Source organism: Chroicocephalus ridibundus, chromosome 24, assembly GCF_963924245.1.
Source record: "Chroicocephalus ridibundus chromosome 24, bChrRid1.1, whole genome shotgun sequence".
Taxonomy (NCBI): domain Eukaryota; kingdom Metazoa; phylum Chordata; class Aves; order Charadriiformes; family Laridae; genus Chroicocephalus; species Chroicocephalus ridibundus.
Window position 1 is genome coordinate 116,379 of NC_086307.1, and position 5,403 is coordinate 121,781.

General features: G+C 66.6%; 1 long non-coding RNA gene across 1 annotated transcript; it reads right to left on the reverse strand.

Moving 5' to 3' along the window:
- Positions 1-316: 316 nt before the first annotated feature.
- On the reverse strand, positions 317-1,592 carry LOC134526916 (uncharacterized). The gene is made up of 3 exons (XR_010074048.1): positions 1,496-1,592; positions 800-1,294; positions 317-487 (listed from the first exon to the last, which is right to left on the reverse strand). It is a non-coding gene; the product is annotated as an uncharacterized LOC134526916 (long non-coding RNA).
- Between the last annotated feature and the right edge of the window lie 3,811 nt (positions 1,593-5,403).

The window sequence follows — 5,403 nt, forward strand, 5'->3', positions numbered from 1 at the left end:
AAGGCAGATACTACCTGAAAAATACGTCATTATTTTCAGAGAGTTCACTTCATTGGAAGAGACTTACCTGAAAAGTAAAGTGACTGCAAACAACACCAGTTCTGTTGTACCTCAGACCAGCACTTCCACACATGGCTACGTAACCTCACATTCACATGAAAAAAAGAAGAAGTGGCCAAATGTATTCATGGAGCCGCCGGTCACATCTTCCCTTTAAGACCTCGGGCTCAGCCACCTTTGTCCTGCGCCCCCATCAGCCCCAGTGACATCGGGGTGCCCCAAATGACACCATCACCATCACCCATCCCCAAATGACACCATCACCCCCCAAGACACACACACAGACACCCTTCTATTCACCCCAAAAAAAGGCCCAAAACGCCCAGATCAAAACGCTGGCCCCTTCTCCTCAGGGGGGCTCCGCCACCGGCTGCAAACCTGGGCTGGGGCATCTCTCGAGCAGCACGAGACGCCTACGACGAGGCACCTGGAAAACAAAAATCCCCAATTATAGCTCAGCATCCCAAAAAAACAGCACAGAAGAGAGCAGAGGAATTCCGTCAGACGGAGGGACGGGACAGGAGCTGGGGAAACAGCTCAGCTCGAAATACAGCACAGCCTTCAAAAGCCAGCGCCATCTGAACTCTTCAAAGTCAGGATTAAGACTAATCAGTGCCATTTTGAACACGTTCTTAGCATAAGGGCGAACCCTCCGGCTGGTGCTGGGAAACACCTGGCCCTTTTCCTTTCCCTGAGAAGGTGTGCATGAAGTTTACATCCACCCAGTGAAAATACTTACCCTGTGAAAGTACTTGGCTTTCCTTCGGCGCTAATTTAACTTGCACAGCTGTGAACGGATACTACTAAACTGTCCGTCTCCAAAATACACAGCTATGATTTGACCACGGGGGGTTTTTTGTGTGCTACTCGAGGAGGAGGAGGGACATGACTCCCTTCCTCTTCTGCAGCGCTGGTCACTTGACCATCCTCCACCTAAGAGAACACAGCGGTGTCTTACAGCTCTTGCGATATGAAGCTTCCCAGATGTGCAGCCTTGCACGCACACAACCCTTCCCCATGGCCATACCGTGATTTTGGATACGCGTACGGACCCTGCGGTACATATCAGCAATCTGGTCTGCTGAGGACAACTCAGAGGGGACCCTTCCTCACCCAGAAATGCTTGGCTGTCTCTTCCCTGCCGCAGGAAGCACCTTCTGGCTCAATCACCTTGATGTTGTTCTCTGGCTGTTTCACGTTTTTCAAGCATCTTAAGCTTCACCCACAGCAGCTCCTGTTCAAAGCCAGTAAACGTCCACCAGTCCCAGGTCGCCCACACCAGGAGGGAGAACGGGGCTGAACGGAGACAGCCCAGGCAAGTCTGTGGCAAAGGCAGCCCACGACAACCCCGGGGAGGAGCGGACAACCGCGGCCTCCGGGAGAGAAAGAGAAGGGGCAGCAGTTCCCCGACCACTGGCCCCAGCGGGAGCCCCACCTGCAGCAGGAGCTCCTGGAGACGCTGCTTTCCCCACCCGGATGCTCCTGGCACCTGCATCGAGAGGCGACCAAGCGCAGCCAGGGGCGGCCGCCGCTGTCGGGAACAAGACGGGGGGAGGACATCTGCCGGCAGTGCCTCGGCTGGGGAGGAGGGCCGGGGCCCGTCTCCTCGCAAAGGAACAGGGAGCGGGGGGGCTGCAGGCCCAGGAGCAGGGGGATGCCGACCCGGGAGCAGGGGGGGTCCGGCCCGGGAACCCGGGGACACGGGGGGAGAACTGTCCCGATGGGGGGGGACGCGAGGGGGGAAGGGAGGGGGGGTCCGAGGTGGAGGACGCGGGGGGGGGGCCGGGGCCGGGGCCGGCCTGGGAGCCCGAGGACGCGGGGGGGGGACGCGGGGCGGGGGGGAACCGTCCCAGGAGCGGGGGCCGCCTACCATCCTCCCGCCCGACGGAAACGCGGCCGGCAGACGCCGCTCCCCACGTGACCACCCGGAAGTAACGTACCGGAAAATGCTTCGCAGGCTGGCGCGGCGGCGCCACGTGGGCGCCGGTGGCGCCAAGGCTGACGGCCGCCGCAAAGCCCGCAGCCCCACAGGCTGTGGGGCCACGCGAGCGGCTGCCAAAGAGCTTTCCAACGAGGCACGGCTTTCCCTCCTGGCTCTTCGGGCGTGGGAGCTGTGGCCAGAGCCACGGCCCTACCGGAAAATGCTTCGCAGGCTGGCGCTGCGGCGCCAGGTGGGCGCCGTTGGCGCCGAGGCTGACGGCCGCCGCAAAGCCCGCAGCCCCACGGGCTGTGGGGCCACGCGAGCGGCTGCCAAAGAGCTTTCCAACGAGGCACGGCTTTCCCTCCTGGCTCTTCGGGCGTGGGAGCTGTGGCCAGAGCCATGGCCCTACCGGAAAATGCTTCGCAGGCTGGCGCACGGCGCGACGTGGGTGCCGGTGGCGCCGAGGCTGACGGCCGCCGCTAAGCCCGCAGCCCCACGGGCTGTGGGGCCACGCGAGCGGCTGCCAAAGAGCTTTCCAACGAGGCACGGCTTTCCCTCCTGGCTCTTCGGGCATGGAAGCTGTGGCCAGAGCCGCGGCCCTACCGGAAAATGCTTCGCAGTCTGGCGCGGCGGCGCGACGTGGGCGCCGGTGGCGCCGAGGCTGACGGCCGCTGGAAAGCCCGCAGCCACACGGGCTGTGGGGCCACGCGAGCGGCTGCCAAAGAGCTTTCCAACGAGGCACGGCTTTCCTTCCTGGCTCTTCGGGCGTGGGAGCTGTGGCCAGAGCCGCGGCCCTACCGGAAAATGCTTCGCAGGCTGGCGCGGCGGCGCGACGTGGGCACCGGTGGCGCCGAGGCTGACGGCCGCCGCAAATCCCGCAGCCCCACGGGCTGTGGGGCCACGCGAGCGGCTGCCAAAGAGCTTTCCAACGAGGCACGGCTTTCCTTCGTGGCTCTTCGGGCGTGGGAGCTTTCGCCAGAGCCACGGCCATACCGAAAAATGCTTCGCAGGCTGGCGCGGCGGCGCGACGTGGGTGCCGGTGGCGCCGACGCTGACGGCCGCCGCAAAGCCCGCAGCCCCACGGGCTGTGGGGCCACACGAGCGGCTGCCAAAGAGCTTTCCAACGAGGCACGGCTTTCCCTCCTGGCTCTTCGGGCGTGGGAGCTGTGGCCAGAGCCGCGGCCCTACCGGAAATTGCTTCGCAGGCTAGTAAGGCGGCGCCACGTGGGCGCCAGTGGCGCCGAGGCTGACGACCGCAGGAAAGCCCGCAGCCACACGGGCTGTGGGGCCACGCGAGCGGCTGCCAAAGAGCTTTCCAACGAGGCACGGCTTTCCCTCCTGGCTCTTTGGGCGTGGGAGCTGTGGCCAGAGCCACGGCCCTACCGGAAAATGCTTCGCAGGCTGGCGCGGCGGCGCCACGTGGGCGCCGGTGGCGCCGAGGCTGACGGCCGCCGCAAAGCCCGCAGCCCCACGGGCTGTGGGGCCACGCGAGCGGCTGCCAAAGAGCTTTCCAACGAGGCACGGCTTTCCTTCCTGGCTCTTCGGGCGTGGGAGCTGGGGCCAGAGCCGCGGCCCTACCGGAAAATGCTTCGCAGGCTGGCGCGGCGGCGCCACGTGGGCGCCGGTGGCGCCGAGGCTGACGGCCGCCGCAAAGCCCGCAGCCCCACGGGCTGTGGGGCCACGCGAGCGGCTGCCAAAGAGCTTTCCAACGAGGCACGGCTTTCCCTCCTGGCTCTTCGGGTGTGGGAGCTGTGGCCAGAGCCGCGGCCCTACCAGAAAATGCTTCGCAGACTGGCGCGGCGGCGCCAGGTGGGCGCCGGTGGCGCCGAGGCTGACGGCCGCCGCAAAGCCCGCAGCCCCACGGGCTGTGGTGCCATGCGAGCGGCTGCCAAAGAGCTTTCCAACGAGGCACGGCTTTCCCTCCTGGCTCTTCGGGCGTGAGAGCTGTGGCCACAGCCGCGGCCCTACCGGAAAATGCTTCGCAGGCTAGTGCGGCGGCGCCACGTGGGCGCCGGTGGCGCCGAGGCTGACGGCCGCTGGAAAGCCCGCAGCCACACGGGCTGTGGGGCCACGCGAGCGGCTGCCAAAGAGCTTTCCAATGAGGCACGGCTTTCCTTCGTGGCTCTTCGGGCGTGGGAGCTTTCGCCAGAGCCACGGCCCTACCGAAAAATGCTTCGCAGGCTGGCGCGGCGGCGCGACGTGGGCGCCGGTGGCGCCGACGCTGACGGCCGCCGCAAAGCCCGCAGCCCCACGGGCTGTGGGGCCACGCGAGCGGCTGCCAAAGAGCTTTCCAACGAGGCACGGCTTTCCCTCCTGGCTCTTCGGGCGTGGCAGCTGTGGCCAGAGCCGCGGCCCTACCGGAAAATGCTTTGCAGGCTGGCGCGGCGGCGCCACATGGGCGCCGGTGGCGCCGAGGCTGACGGCCGCCGCAAAGCCCGCAGCCCCACGGGCTGTGGGGCCACGCGAGCGGCTGCCAAAGAGCTTTCCAACGAGGCACAGCTTTCCTTCCTGGCTCTTCGGGCGTGGGAGCTGTGGCCAGAAATGTGGCCCTACCGGAAAATGCGTCGCAGGCTGGCGCGGCGGCGCCACGTGGGTGCCGGTGGCGCCGAGGCTGACGGCCGCCGCAAAGCCCGCAGCCCCACGGGCTGTGGGGCCACGCGAGCGGCTGCCAAAGAGCTTTCCAACGTGGCACGGCTTTCCCTCCTGGCTCTTCGGGCATGGAAGCTGTGGCCAGAGCCGCGGCCCTACCGGAAAATGCTTCGCACGCTACTGCGGCGGCACCACGTGGGCGCCAGTGGCGCCGAGGCTGACGGCCGCCGCAAAGCCCGCAGCCCCACGGTCTGTGGGGCCACGCGAGCGGCTGCCAAAGAGCTTTCCAACGAGGCACGGCTTTCCTTCCTGGCTCTTCGGGCGTGGGAGCTGTGGCCAGAGCCACGGCCCTACCGGAAAATGCTTCGCAGGCTGGCGTGGCGGCGCGACGTGGGCGCCGGTGGCGCCGAGGCTGACGGCCGCCGCAAAGCCCGCAGCCCCACGGGCTGTGGGGCCACGCGAGCGGCTGCCAAAGAGCTTTCCAACGAGGCACGGCTTTCCCTCCTGGCTCTTCGGGCGTGGGAGCTGTGGCCAGAGCCGTGGCCCTACCGGAAAATGCTTCGCAGGCTGGCGCGGCGGCGCCACGTGGGCGCCGGTGGCGCCGAGTCTGACGGCCGCCGCAAAGCCCGCAGCCCCACGGGCTGTGGTGCCACGCGAGCGGCTGCCAAAGATCTTTACAACGAGGCACGGCTTTCCCTCCTGGCTCTTCGGGCGTGGGAGCTGTGGCCAGAGCCGCGGCCCTACCAGAAAATGCTTCGCAGACTGGCGCGGCGGCGTCAGGTGGGCGCCGGTGGCGCCGAGGCTGACGGACGCCGCAAAGCCCGCAGCCCCAC